The 15,785-nt window shown below is 41.4% G+C and overlaps 1 protein-coding gene across 1 annotated transcript in view; it reads right to left on the reverse strand.

Moving 5' to 3' along the window:
- RAB20 (RAB20, member RAS oncogene family) overlaps positions 1-15,785 on the reverse strand; it is a 44,596-nt gene that overhangs the window by 12,426 nt on the left and 16,385 nt on the right. The gene's annotated exons all lie outside the window — the stretch shown is intronic.

Here is a 15,785-nt window from a genome sequence, read left to right on the forward strand (position 1 = left end):
TCAATACATCTAGTACAGTGCATATACATTAGCACAGCTTTTTACATTTGGAATAAGACATTCAGTAAACTTAATTCTTTCCCGATCTTCTAAGTCTCCACAGAAGGAAATTTAGGTAACTGATCCTAAAAACATTTACGGACGTGCTTAACTTTACTCTTGAAGAATTCCAGAACATCCTTGGGGCTACCTAAGAAAATTTAAGCAGGTATCCTTTGAGCACTAGGGTCTTAGATTGTAACCTGAATTCAAAACTGGGTAGTTTTAAGAAATGGGAGACTAGAAAAGTCTTAAGAGGTTTTCCCAGCTCCAGAGAGGGTGCGGGTGGAGGGTGGGAGGAGATGCTTGAGAAGTTATACATAGATTAAATATAAATTTATAAAAATTTAAGAATTCTCATTCATTCTTTCAATATTTACAGATTAGACTAAATTCTAATTAGCTAAATTCTAATAGGGAGCTGGTATGTAAAAATCCCTTAGTTATAGACTCATTAAAAAAGAATTTCTAACATCTACACATTTTTAGAGACCCTTCATACAAGTGTACTTTGTACGTATATGTGTTTTTTTTCACAGAGATCATCAAAGGGAGAATGGCAAAAATATAGCTATAATGCCTGACAACTTCCAAGAAACTATTGCAAGACACCTCATCAGTAGTATCTGATGCAGGAGGGAGGAGGAGGAGGAGAGGAAAATACACACCTCTACAGAGATATCTGCTGGCAAAATTATGGGGAGAAAGATAACCAATATTCCTAAGTGATGCTAATAAAAAATTAGGTAACAGATTCAACCACCAACAAAATGCACACTACCCAAAGTTCCTTTAGTTTAACTTCAATTTGTTTAGACAAAATATTTATTTATGGTGAGAACCAGAATGCACTAGTAGCAAACAACTGGAAGAAAAGCACTTCCTACTTTCATGACTTGGTATCTCATGAGCTGGAAACAGGAGACACCAACCATATAACTACTAGACAGAAGAGACAGAGCACAAAGAAAAAGGAAAGAGTTTACTTAGTGAACTTGGAAGACTCAAATATAGCTGAGACTAATATATTCTGATTCCAAAGCCCCAATACAAATATTACTAAGCTAAATGACTGGCATGTTACAAATAAGATTTGTATGATAGGTTACAAGTGAGATTGTCAAACGGGGAGGAGGGAGAAGATTCTGTACTTTGTATGGATGTGGGTGGGTGAAGGAACTGGCTGGAACTTTAAGTAAATAAATAAAGTTCCCCCTTAACAGAAGTATCATGAGACGACTTCTTCATTCTAAATATAACAGAATTAGAGCAAAGTCTCACAAAAAACAGAAGTGACCCTATGTAATTCCTTATAGAAGCATGGCTGTTTATTCTCAGTTTATTGCTTTATTTTTCTTTTAAAAACAAAACAGGGTTCATTGCAAAGCAACACCAAAAAGTGGATGACAGCAAGTGTCCTTAGCTTTGCTTCCCCTTTCTTCAGTTTAAAAAACAACAAACATTTTTATTATGGCCACAACTGAATTGTGTTTTATTGACAAGATAGTCCCCTGTACATAAAAGGGCAGAATACGATTCTATCAGAGACCCCTACCAATGTCGCCTCAGTGGTGGTCCTGCCTTTTCAGAGGCCAACACTCTATTGTCGAACAGCTGTGTACATCTGGGTAAGACAGTTTAATCAATTGGCACAACTAACATCTGTTTAACAATTGCTATAGAACAACTACTCAAGAAGTGCATAAGCAGCCATATTTTGGCAAGATTAATACAAAATGTTTGTATAAAATAACTAATTTGAATGGATTAATTCCTAAAACTGCTAGTGCTGAGCCATATGCAAAATGAATGTGAATATGCTGTACTAAGAGCCATATGCCACCCACTAGTAGACATGGATAGTGACATATGAGCTCCTCCAGGCCAAATTCGTCCATCCTAGTTTATTTTGTTTCTGAAGAAAGCACAAAAACCTTTTTTCACAATTAATAAACAAAATTACATCTGCATAGCACATGCTAGGGCTGTCATACAACCGACAGTGCAGCCCCAAAGCCTCCAAGTATCCGTTATTTTTCTTTATCCGCTTACTTTCTGAAAGATCTGGTTTACTGAGCAGTTGCTTTAAGATATACACCTTTACCCCGATATAATGCGATGCGATATAACACGAATTCGAATAGAACGCGGTAAAGCAGTGCTCCGGGGGGGGTGGGGCTGCGCACTCCGGCGGATCAAAGCAAGTTCGATATAACGCGGTTTCACCTATAATGCGGTAAGATTTTTTGGCTCCCGAGGACAGCGTTATATCGAGGTAGAGGTGTATTGCTACAGGGCTGCACTCATATTTCAGATTCACTCAGGAATGATTTTCTTTAAGGACACATGCTGGCAGAAGCCCCCAATGAATTGATCCATAACAATATTCTGTTGTTCCAGAGAAAGAACTGTCAAGACACAAAAACCTAGATCAAAGTCCACATTTAAGAACATTACAACTGAGATCGCATAAATTTTGAACACGCAGCTTAGCTTTTTAAAGAGTAATCAGTAACACAATGTGAATTTGTTTAAAATTGGTTTTGTTTCTCCAGATAGTAACTGGGTTCGCTATTTTTTAAACCATGAGACTGCTAAATTAAAGCGTGGGCACGGACGCCCCCCCCACACACACACACACACCCCGCTAGCTAGAATCTGCTAATGGATGGATCCATTAGCACCACCTTCAAGGTGTGCAATGTCACAGCACAGTAGCAATCAAAAACTGAAATACACAAAGACTCAAATACAGATATAGTTCACAGGGTGTACAAGGATACCATTTACGATGGCAAACTAGAAAAGAGTTAACCACATTGCAGTGTATACATAGAAAAGCTTAATTACAGTTAAATCTCTCTCTGGGGTACAAACACACTCTTGACTCAGGTTTAGCAAATACAGCTCAAGATATTTTCATATCTTGAATTATTCAACTGTAGAATAATTCAAAGTAATCCCAGAACATTTTTAGTCTACCCTCCCACTCGAGCCCAATGAAAATGTTCTTCAGTGGGGCCTATTTGAATAATCATTGTGTGTTTTCCACATTATTTTTTCACTGGATATCCTGATGTTCTTTACATTTCTTGCATTTACAAGTAATCCCTCTCAACATACATACTGTATGTTGATAGCCTCAATGTTTAGAGGAGACTGTCAGTCTTTATGACTCGTCAACAGTCTTTAGGAGTGGCTTCCCTTCCACTGTACTAATCTCTTGGTCCCTGGAGTCTAACAATTACTGATACCAAGAATTACAGATATACATCATCAGAAGTTATATTCCTTCATTTGTACTAACTTATCATATTTCTCTACCTAAATTATCCTGCTTAACTACTGTCTCTGTTTTCACTCTGGAATTGGTGGTAAAGACTTGTTTCATTTAAAAGGCAAGACCTGTTGGACATTCCTAGAGAAAGAACCTAATCACCTTCCAGGAAGTTGAGTCAATGGAGAACAACAGCTGAATAATAAGAATAGATTCATAGATTAAAGCCCAAAGGGACCATTATGATTATCTAATCTCACCTCCAGGGTATAAAATTTCACTACGTGGCTTGTACATCAAAACCCATATCCTGAGGTTGAGCTATGTGAAAGTGAAATGAATTATATTAAAGAAATAGAATGAATTAAAGAATGCTGTATGTACCTTTAAGTAGAAATGAGAAATGCTGCAATCCAGGTGTCAGGAAAGCAGACCTTAACTGTTAATGAATTGCTCCATTTAAGGGCGATTGGTGAAGCATTAGCCTTAGTCGATAAGAGTTAATAAGGAAGCAGGATATGCATATTGTGCCCCAGGCAAATTTTACAATTTTGCTCTCTCTGTCCCTTTGTTTAGTTCGCACCCTTTTATCTGTATAAATAAGACTGTTTGAATCTTGCATGGTGCTCATATTATCTGGGTGTTATTAGCAGAGCGCTGTGCTAATAAAACAGAGTGGTCTAAAACTATGAGTCCTGAGTCTAACTTTGACAGCTAGATCTTATCTTTTACAAGGACATTCTATCTTGATTTAAAGCAGGGGTCGGCAACGTTGGCACGCGGCTCGCCGGGGTAAGCACCCTGGCGGGCCGGCCCAGTTTTATTTACCTGCTGACGCGGCAGGTTCGGCCAATCGCGGCCCCCACTGGCCGCGGTTCGCCGTCCCGGGCCAATGGGGGCTGGCGAGAAGTGGCGCGGGCGAGCGATGTGCTGGCCGCGGCTTCTCGCCGCCCCCATTGGCCCGGGACGGTGAACCGCAGCCAGCGGGGACCGCGATCGGCCGAACCTGCCGCGTCGGCAGGTAAATAAAACTGGCCCGGCCCGCCAGGATGCTTACCCCGGCGAGCCGCGTGCCAACGTTGCCGACCCCTCATTTAAAGACTAAGTGATAGAGAATCTACCACATTCTTAGGTAAATTGTTCTAATGGTTAATTGCTCTCATTGTTAAAAACATGCCCCTTATTTCTAATCTGAGTTTGTCTAGCTTCAGATTTCACCAATTCGAGCTCAGTATGCCTTTATTATCGAACTTAAATAACCGTCTATTATCAGAAGTTTTCTTCCCATGTAGGTAATTCTAGACCATGATGAAGTCACTTCTTAAACTTTTCTTCATTAAAATAAATGGTATTGAGATCTTTTGGTCTCTCCATCCATGTAAAGCAGATTTTCCAGACTGACAAACATTCTTGCAGCTCTTTTCTGAACCTGTTCCAATTTGTCAACATCCTCTTACAAGTGCTGGCACCAAAACTAGACACAGTACTCCAACACTGGTCTCCCTAGCACCATATGCAGGGGTATTAACACCCCCTACTTCTACTGTATTAACCCTTGCTTATACTTCCAAGAATAACATTTGCTCTCTTAACCACTACACCACACTGAGAGCTCTTGTTCAGCTTGTTATTCACCATGACCCTGACATCCTTTTCTGAGTCACTGCTTTCCAAATTACAGACCCCCATCCTGTAAGTCTGACCTACAGTTTTGATTCCTAGATGTACAACCTTGCATTTTTAAAAAAGCATGTTGCCCAAGGGAGCCCAGTTTACCATGAGATCCAGACCACTCTGTAGAATCAACCAATTATTATTTACAGCGCCACTAGTTTGTGTAACCTGCAAATTTTACCAGCAATGAATTTGTGTTTTTCTCCAGTTCAGTGATCAACATATTGAATAGCACTGGGCCAAAAACGAACCTGGGGATCCTACTCATTGGGCAAAGGAACTGCAAAGATCCTCCGTAATGTGTGCTAAGAGGAAACTGTGGCCACAGATAGAGAAGAGAAAAAGAGGATGAACATCAAGCGTGATTACAGACACACAAGAGGACTGCTGTTCCGAGAAGACTGTGAATAGCACGGCTCAAGGAGCCTGACCCAGGAAGAGGTTTTTTCCGCATTATCCGAAGTATCAACCAACTATTCTGCTGAACACACCAAAATAATTTCCTGTTCCAGAGTGTAAAGGTAGGCTTACAGTTACATTAATGAAATATTAAGTTCTGAGCTATTAAATACACAAATACCACTGAGTTCAAAAAGTCAAAGTTCCCATAGAAACTTTAATTTCACTTCCACTTTTTCCATGTATGCCTTATGATGAGTCTTTACCTCCCTTCATACCTTATAATTAATGTGACCTACTATTCAGCAAATATTCCTGCCTTCTCCCTACATGGCATCTTTCCAGCCAGTGAAGATTTAGGATAGAGCTGTAGAAAACTGTATTTGCTGCCAAAGTTCCAACTGACCCTTACACCATTCTAACAGAGTCGCTTTCATTTAGCAAGGGAATGTGTGTACATTGTCCCAAGCTACCCATTTTGACTAAGAAGCTTTCATGGGCTGCTGCCTTAGATGTAAAAGCAGGTTCTAAAATGGAAGGAAGCATCTCAGAGACTTCAGACTCAAGTTTCCCTTTCCTTCTAGAAGCTCAAGGACTCCCCAGGTATTGGAAAATATAGCAATAGCCAATTGAGAGTGAAAATCTTAAACCTACAACTCTAGCAGCAGGGAGGACAGTTCTATTTGCAGTTTATTTACAGTACAAACTGAGAGAAAGACTAATATTTACATACCCCACCTCCATGACCCACAGTGAGGTTTCAGATGAATGAAAAAATGTTATCTTAACACTGAAGTCTGGTGAAAGCAACTGGTATAGAATGAAATGACAGAATTCCAACTTCACAGAGCATTCTTATGTTTTTTAAAAAGATTACACCATTGGGCCTTTATATGAAACATTGCACAGATGTTGATTCTAAATCAAATTTTTAAAAAAAAAATCACTGCAAGAAATCAGAGAACTGATTTATGCAAGGCATTCAGTTGATTAAAAAAATGTAGCGCAGTAGGGATTTCAGATAGGTTGATAACATGAGATTATGTTTAAGAAAGTCTCAAACAAATAATTGCAAAATACTGATGCTTATATTTTAACTGCTGTAAAGCAAAAGCTACCTAAGTCTGTTCTTTGACAGAAGACTGACTGCTTAAACAAGTTGTGCCTAAATCCACAGAGTCATTAGCCCAATTAACATGATACACATGTTTTGGAACAGACTGCTGTTTAAAGCAGTATTGATGAAACAGCAGAACTTATTTCTGATCAGAGCTGCAACTTCAGGCAGAACCCAATAATTTATTGCAACAGGGAATTTGACTGAACACTCAAATATTGACTGTTTGGTTCACATACAAAGAAGCTAGATACAGAGTCATACTTTTATCTTTAGACTAGGGCTGTAGATTAATCGCAGTTAACTCATGTGATTAACTCAAAAAAATTAATCACGATTAAAAAAATTAATCGCTATTAATCGCAGTTTTAAATCGTACTGTTAAACAATAGAATACTAATTGAAATGTATTAAATATTTTGGATTTTTTCTACATTTTCATATACACCTCTACCCCGATATAACGCTGTCCTCGGGAGCCAAAAAAATCTTACCGCGTTTTAGGTGAAACCGTGTTATATCGAACTTGCTTTGATCCACCAGAGTGCGCAGTCCCGCCCCCCCGGAGCACTGCTTTACCGCGTTATATCCAAATTCGTGTTATATCGGGTCACGTTATATCGGGGTAGAGGTGTATATTGTATTCTGTGTTGTAACTGAAATCAAAGTGTATATTTTTATTATGAATATTTGCACTGTAAAAATGATAAAATAGTATTTTTCAATTCACAGCAATACAGTATTTGTATGAGATCTCTGTCATGAAAGTGCAACTTACAAATGTAGATTTTTGTTTTGTTTTGTTATATAACTGCACTCAAAAAGAAAACAATGTAAAACTTCAAAGCCTACAAGTCCACTCAGGTCTACTTCTTATTCAGCCAAATCGCTAAGACAAACAAGTTTGTTTACATTTGCAGAAGAGAATGCTGCCCGATTCTTATTTACAATGTCACCAGAAAGTACGAACAGGCATTTGCATGGCACTTTTGTAGCCGGCATTGCAAGGTATTTACGTGCCAGATATGCTAAACATTCGTATGCCCCTTCATGCTTCGGCCACCATTCCAGAGGACATGCTTCCATGCTGATGACACTCGTTAAAAAAAATAATGTGTTAATTAAATTTGTGACTGAACTGCTTGGGGGAGAATTGTATGTCCCCTGCTCTGTTTTACCCACATTCTGCCATATATTTCATGTTATAGCAGTCTCGGATGATGACTCAGCACATGTTGTTCATTTTAAGAACATTTTCACTGCAGATTTGACAAAATGCAAAGAAGATACCAATGTGAGATTTCTAAAGATCAGTTTAAGAATCTGAAATGCCTTCCAATATCTGAGAGGGACGAGGTGTGGAGCATGCTTTCAGAAGTCTTAAAAGAGCAACACTCCAATGCAGAAACTCCAGAACCCGAACCACCAAAAAAGAAAATCAACCTTTTGTTGGTGGCATCTGATTCAGATGATGAAAATGAACATGCGTCGGTCCGCACTGCTTTGGATTGTTATCGAGCAGAACCCGTCATCAGCATATCCTCTGGAATGGTTGTTGAAGCATTAAGAGACATATGAATCTTTAGCGCATCTGGCATGTAAATATCTTGTGATGCTGGCTACGACAGTGCCATGAGAACACCTGCCCTCACTTTTAGGTAATATTGTAAACAAGAAGCGGGCAGAATTATCTCTTGGAAATGTAAACAAACTTGTTTGACTGAGCAATTGGCTGGACAAGCAGTAGGACTGAGTGGACTTGCAGGCTCTAAAATTTTACATTATTTTTGAATGCAGCTTTTTTTGTACATAATTCTACATTTGTAAGTTCAACTTTCACAACAAAGAGATTGCACTAAAATACTTGTATTAGGTGAATTGAAAAATACTATTTCTTGTTATTTTACAGTGCAAATACTTGTAATCAAATATAAAGTGAGCACTGTACACATTGTATTCTGTGTTGTAATTCAAATCAATATATTTGAAAATATAGAAAACATCCAAAAACATTTAAATAAATAGTATTCTATTATTGTTTAACAGTGCGATTAATCTTTTTAATCGCTTGACAGCCCTACTTTAGACTAATGAAATCATAGTCTGTATAAGACACTTCAGTCAAGTCTGTGTTGTTCCTACTCATGCTTTAACCATAAACACTCAATGCCCTCTGGAATATTGATCCAATTCGTTGAAGAGAAGCCAGCAATACAAGAAAAGAGGAAATGTTCTTTTAATTAATATACTGAGTTTTTAAAGTTTGCTTTCCTTTGCAAAAGTGTGAACATGTGCTTGGAAACAGATTTAAAAGTTTATTAGATAATATTTGAAAAATAAATGATACAGAAAATTTGAAGCGTCAGTTATTGGTCATTGGGGGATGTTAGTATTTTGGTGTTGGGCAGCACACATAATATATAGACTGCAATGTCCCCAATGGGGGGGGGGGGTAAATGGTGGGCGGGACCAAGATACAGCCGACAAGTGGTGAGGGTCCATCACTCATACAGAAAGTAGAGACAGTCATGGGTATAAGTAAGTGGGCTGGGTAATGGGGATGGGGTGACCCTCACGTGGTGGGATTCAGTTGGGTTCGGTGGGTTCAGGGCTCAGGGAATAAAGTCCAGCGGGGGGGGGGGGGGGGTTTGGGGCTCTCCCCCCCTGTGGGGGCACAAGGTCTCCCCAGCTCACTCCCGGTATTGGCGGTGGCCGGTGATGTGCTCTGTGTAGATGTCCCGAGACCAACGAATAGTGTCCGAGACCATTAGGCGTCTCATGAGCCGCGCGTAATGACGGCCTACCCCACAGGTCTTCAGCACGCGTTCGTTACATGGGTCCCAGGCACCCAGGGCCCCAACGAGCAGAGCGTCGGTGTGCACCTCGTAGCCCTTTGTCCACAGGGTGTCAGCCAGGGGGGCGTACTTTTCGAGCTTGCGGGCTCGGGCTTCACGGAAGGCCGGGGTCCTGTTCTCGAATGGAATCATTACGTCGACCAGGATGATCTTTTTTCCAACCTCGTCCGTGACGACGATGTCTGGGCGCAGCGGGCTGTCGGTGCCTGGGACGGCGCGGTTGACGGTGACCTCTCCCAGGCGCGGGTCGATGGCCTTCACTAGGCGGTCCTGGACGGCGCTGTGGTGCAGCTGCCAGGCTCTGGCATGGGGCTTGCAGCAGCATAGGACGTGGGGCAGGGTTTCGGCGACGTACCCGCACTTCCTGCAGCGTTTGTCCCGGTTCCCGTGGCGGATGGCTCCGTTGAGGGGGACGCAATTCAGCCGGGCACGGTGTATGAACCACCAGTCGGCGAACCGGGTGAAGCTGCCCGTGGGGAGGAAGTGGTTGCTGGAGTCCCACTTGCTGGTCACCTCGAAGACCTTACCCTGGTCCGTTTTTTTCTTCAGGGTGTCCACGTAGAGCGCGTGGATGGCGGCCTTCAGGGATCTCTCCAGCACACCTCTGGCTCCGGGGGTGACGATGGTGTTGTCCTCCGTTCCGATCCGCGGTATCAGGAGACACTTCTGATGTTTCCACCCTTAAAGAGTGATCAGTAGCAGCAAAGATCCTGCTAACAAAACCTTCCTGGGCTAACTTGTTTCCATTCAAGTTGCTCAATACGGGAGATCTGCTTCACTTATCTTGTCTGCTTTTAAATTTAGAAATTCTTAATTCTGCTTAGGTTGCAAGTTTATCTTGAGATCAGTTCAGTTAGACTAGCATTAATTCAGAGGACATAAAAAAAAAAAAAACACTCACTAGTTGGTAGTATGTTGGACAACAAGTAATTAGCAATGTGAACTTTGCCTTCTCAATCACCCACACAGATACTGACATTTTATTTTAGTTAATTTTAGTTCAGGGGCAGTCACTTTACAAGACATTTCTTCTTTTAATCAATAGTCGTTCTGAAATCCCTCCCTCTAGTCAGTCAGTATAACAGAAATGATCTTGTTGTTACTGCTCTCATGTTACTACAGTTAAAAGACTTAGCAAATCAGTTAACATCAGCTGCCTCACAGATTAAGGATCCTTCCTGTTTTAGTTCTAATTTTCAGCATCTGGATTAAATAGTTTGCTTTTTAGGCACAGGCGCTGGCTTCCAACTTTCCCCAGGGGTGCGCTCGACACTCACTTAGCCCGAGGCCCTGCCCACACTCTACCCCTTCCCCCAAGTCCCCACTCCACCTCTTCCCGCCCAGTTCCTCCCCTTCCTCTTAGTGTGCCCCATCCCCGCTCCTCCCCCTCCCTCCCAGCACCTCCTGCACACCGCAGAACAGCTGATCACGGTGGGCAGGCAGCGCTGGGAGGGAGGAGTTGACCTACGGGGCTGCTGGCAGGCAGGAGGCACTCGGGGGGAGAACTTGGCTGCCAGTGGGTGCTAAGCACCCGCTAATTTTTTTTCCATGGGTGAAACACCTTTCAAGCTTCTGAGATACTAATCTTTAGGGTTGGCTCCAGTGTTTTTGCCGCTCTAATCGGAAAAAAAAAAAAGCCGTGATCGGCACTCTACCGCTACCGCTTCATTCTTCGGCGGCAGGTCCTACCCTCCGGGAGGGACTGAGGGACCCGCCGCTGAATTGCCGCCCAACAGCCAGACGTGCCGCCCCCGGCACCTGCTTGCTGAGCTGGTGCCTGGAGCCGGCCCTGCTAATCTTGTTTCTAACATATTCACATTGAGTTATTCATATACAGGTAGTTTTAACACCAAGAAGAGACTTAATTCTAGAAATTAAAGAGCAACCATTTGATTTTTGTTGCCATTTCATTATGAATCATCTCTTGAAATTAGTGTTAACTACTTATGCTGAACAATCTGTTCCACCTTGTATTTAGCTGTGACTTTCTGAGTAGGGTTCCCAGACCTGAAGAAGAGCTCTGTGCAAGTGTGAAAGCTTCTCTCTCTCTCTCTCACCAACAGAGCTTGGTGCAATAAAAGATATTACCTCACCCACCTTGTTTCTCTAATTTCCTGGGACCAACATGGCTACACCACCACTGCATTCAGGGTGACTTCCTTAGTGTCTCCAGTACTATTCAACCTCTACACATATCCACTAGGAAAACTAGAGCGTTATCATGGACCTGAGTGGCAACAATATGCAGATGACCCACAGCTCTGTCTACCCTTCATAACTAACATCACTATCACCACTAAGCTGTTCCCATGACTGACTGAGATCAGCTCATGGTGAAGAACAGCTGGCTGAAGCTGAACCAAAGCACGAAAGAGGTTGTGCCAATTAGTAGCGGAAGGCAATTGGAGGAGTCTGCAGCCACAGCATACTCTCCATTGCTTGAAGATGCACAACAACAACTGGTCAGTTGAGTTTAGGAGTTCCCCTGGAGTCCTTATTGATGCTAAGCTTTCACATACCAGCATCTGCAATCAATGCAGTCTACCATCTATGGCTGGCTAGGAGATTGCATCCCACCCTGGTAGGCAATCAAGTACCACACAACTTTGCCTCATGAGTGTAGTCCAGTCAGAGGGTGGCAATCAGCTCCCAGGGAATTCCAATTAGTCAAGAATGAAGTAGTGTGTCTCACAGAAACAGGAGCCCATCAGAGCCCTACAGTAAGCCCATCGGGCCTGTCCTCTGCTCTCTATACTAATTCCCTCTAGAATACAGGGTCAAATTCAAAGTCTCCGTTCTTCTAGTCAAAGCACTCAACAGTTTGGGTCCAGGATACCTAAAGATCACATAGAAGTTCTGGGATGAGGTCTGTGGTCAACAACTCTGCTCCTCAGGCACAAGGATGAAATTCACCTGTGCAGGACACAGAGCTTTCGCAGGGGCCAGTCCAAGACTGTTCAACCAACTCTTGCAGGTTCTCAGAACCACTACAAACATCACCTTCCACTCCACACACAAGGCATATTTCTATGACCTTGCTTTTGCTTTCATAACAGCATGTATATACTGTACTGTATAATATAAATAGATTTTAAAAATCCCCACACAATTTCCCCTTGGGAAGAGGAAGAGAGCCACACAAGGGGCCTAGCCACACTGTTTAATGTGCTTTCTAGAAGTCACTCAAATACAGTGGTAAGCACTGCCGTATAAGAACTTGAATAGAACAGTTTCCTCTTTCAACTTACACACCCACCACCAATTCGTTTTCTTGTAATACCCCGCTTTATTTTCCACCATCCCCTTATGGGTAATACTTACTCTCCTACAATCAGTACCAATACTGGAAACTAAGGAAATTCGCATGGACTTGTACATATATCCTGTAATGCTCCTACCATAGTCTGATCTATACTAGTCCTCCCTAGACAAGGGAATGGACATCTGAGATCACTAGGTATTTAAACACACACACAATCTTCGGAGATGTCACTGAAGGACAGAATAGATGTGCCATGGCACTGAGGCATGAGAGGTAGCACCCACTATTTTTCAACCTTCATCTATCAGAAATTGGCTTGCGTCACTGAATTTTAAAGCCACGTGAGCACATATAAAGTCCATTTTGGGCTTCCCTTTGCCACATTTCTTTAATACAGCAGTGACACTATCAAACTTCCCCCATCCTTGCGCATGGCAAAATTAAATATTTAGTATGAGGATCAGGTTCCTATTCATTGGGTATTGTACGCACATAGGAAGGCAGTCCTAAAGAGTTTACATTCTAAAAATTGGTCATGTTCCATCAGAAGAGTATGAATTACAAGCCAAAGCAAACAAGGTGAAATAAAGTACATTGCTACACCAATAGGTGCACACCATTTGAAGTAACAAAGGAAGTATTTAGCAGGGCAGTCACTTTCCATTTTTACAGGAGTGGGAAGGCAGTGTTTCAAATTGAACTGCCTCTTTTAAAAGTTACCAAGGAATTAGACCATAAAGAGCCAGGAGGCAAGAAAGCTGGTCACCAAATACTGGTAGCAGTACAAATACAGATGAATAAACCACCAAAAAAAAAAACAACAACAACAACAACAACACACCACAACACACCCTAAAAATACAAACAAACCATAGTTCTTCCTCTTCCCCCAATGATTAATCACCAGACAAACCAAGAGGCTAGATCTGGCACGAACAGCTGGAGAGATTTCTATCAGTTGATGGCAGCATGGTAGTTGGTGTCACAAGTGACCAGTCTCAGTAGTATTAAAAACCAAGAAGTGAGTCTTGCAAGTTAACTCTTAATACAGTCTTTTTTTTTCTTTTTTCTTTTAATATAAGAAAGTGATGATCAATACTGAGCACAGGCTGATGGGCTGTCTGGGCAGATAACAGCTGCAAGTGACTCTTCTCTAAGGTTACAACTAGACTATGACTTGTGGTAAAATGAAACACTGCTGTTAAGGTCAGATAAATAAGGCATAAGTTGGTTTCCCTTTTGGGTCTATTTTAAACAGTCCTTAATGAGTCTTGAAATATTGGCTGCAGCCTTGCAACATGGACATAAGTAGAGTGAAGGGAATGAGTCTCTATTTTTTATTTTTGGAGGCCAACACAAACCAGTAAAGTGGGGTAAAACCTTGGAGCCATTAATTTATGAAGACGCCCAAATGGATCCATGACAAAGTAAACCATTTTAAAAAAACGCTATGTGATGACTCTGAATTGGGAGTCCTGACAGATATACAAATAATTTATTCTAACCTAATTTGTCTTTGAAGAGACAGCAACTGCTTCATTCAATCCCTGACAGTCATAACATGCCAAGTTGTCAATTCAAATAGAGTCTTCCTTATTGGTTGGTTTGAACGCTTTTAACCGACCATAGAAAGCAGGAAAAATTTGCAGCACTGCTCCTGAGAATTCTTTCATCAAGCAGCCTGAGCAGAACAGCCAGCAGACCTATGCCTCACCTGCCCCATTCCTAACCCTAGGCCAGGAGATCTTACCTGCCCCAACTGTGCTTTGGTCTAGTCAGCCCAGACACAAACCCCACACATGGCTTAATTTCTCTATATGGAAGGATAGTGGATTTGGCAAGACAAGTTTAAGTAACTGTGAACCTTGGATAGTGTCCAAGTGAACAGCTATAATATAGCATAAGTCAGATATACATTTACATTCCCTTTTGAAGGCTATTACTGAATAACACAATTAAAGAGTTCCCTTGTTCAAGGTGACCTACAGATTAAATTTCCCTTGTTCCTGCTATCAACATGCTTCACTGAGTCCTATAATGACAACTTTGAGGGTAGGCATTCATCGGCAGTTCTCACCAACCCAGACCTTTATTTCAGACACAATGATTCAGTGAAATGAAATAGCTGGGATTTTATTTTACTTATTAATTTTTGGACACATTGCCACACAATGGAGAACTCTTAAATACTAGAGAGACATGTTAACAGCAAAATAAAAACAACTTACTATTTCAGCAGTACCCTACATCACTATTTTTGGAAAAACTGTACAAGAGTGTGTTGGATGACTGCTGGACAGCATATAGTATGAAAGGCATGCTATCCATTATTTGGTAGGACAGTCAGTCCCAAAGCACAGGAATACTGATTACATTTTAAGTCTCAATGGGTTTTTCCCCCCTAAAAGGATATATTAATCCATCCATTGGAAGTGCTTTTGCGTCTCTCTGATAGAATCTTATCCACTTCATTATACAAAGCTACTCTCATCTTCTGACAGCATCAAGGTATGGGCTGGCAAAACTTTGGAAGAGGAAGGAATCTGTCTGAAAACATGATGTGGTGCAAGAGACTAATGGGGTGTTTTCAAGATGGAAAAAGCTCATGAAAAATCCAAGATGGGTACTTGCTTCTCACAGACATGACTCTTTCTAGAATATGAAAGAAAACAGAAGAAACAGACCCCAGAAATATAGAAATTTTGGTTCACTAAAGTATTTGTACAGTCTTTAGCCTGTTTTAGTGATATGAAATTAATGGATTCTAAATTTCTGTTCCTGTATAGGGTCCTATAAAAATTCTCACAGGGCTTTAACACTAATTTGCAATATACTGTGAACTTCCCTTTTATCTGCAAAAAGAATGTAAAATCAAAGTGAAGAGCTCAGACTTGAGTGCATCCTGGTTTACATTTATGTCAAAGACGCATATATTGGAGCCCATGTTCAGGTCACTAGTTAGAATACGGTCTAGATTAGTAGCAGCCAAAGTTCTTCACACACAAGACATTTGATGGCCTATAAAAGCAGCAAAGAGTCCTGTGGCACCTTATAGACTAACAGACGTATAGGAGCATGAGCTTTCGTGGGTGAATACCCACTTCTTCGGATGCATCAAGTGGGTATTCACCCACGAAAGCTCATGCTCCTATACGTCTGTTA

The sequence above is a fragment of the Terrapene carolina genome, unplaced genomic scaffold, assembly GCF_002925995.2.
Source record: "Terrapene carolina triunguis isolate 2854851 unplaced genomic scaffold, T_m_triunguis-2.0 Scaffold21, whole genome shotgun sequence".
Classification (NCBI taxonomy): Eukaryota; Metazoa; Chordata; order Testudines; family Emydidae; genus Terrapene; species Terrapene triunguis.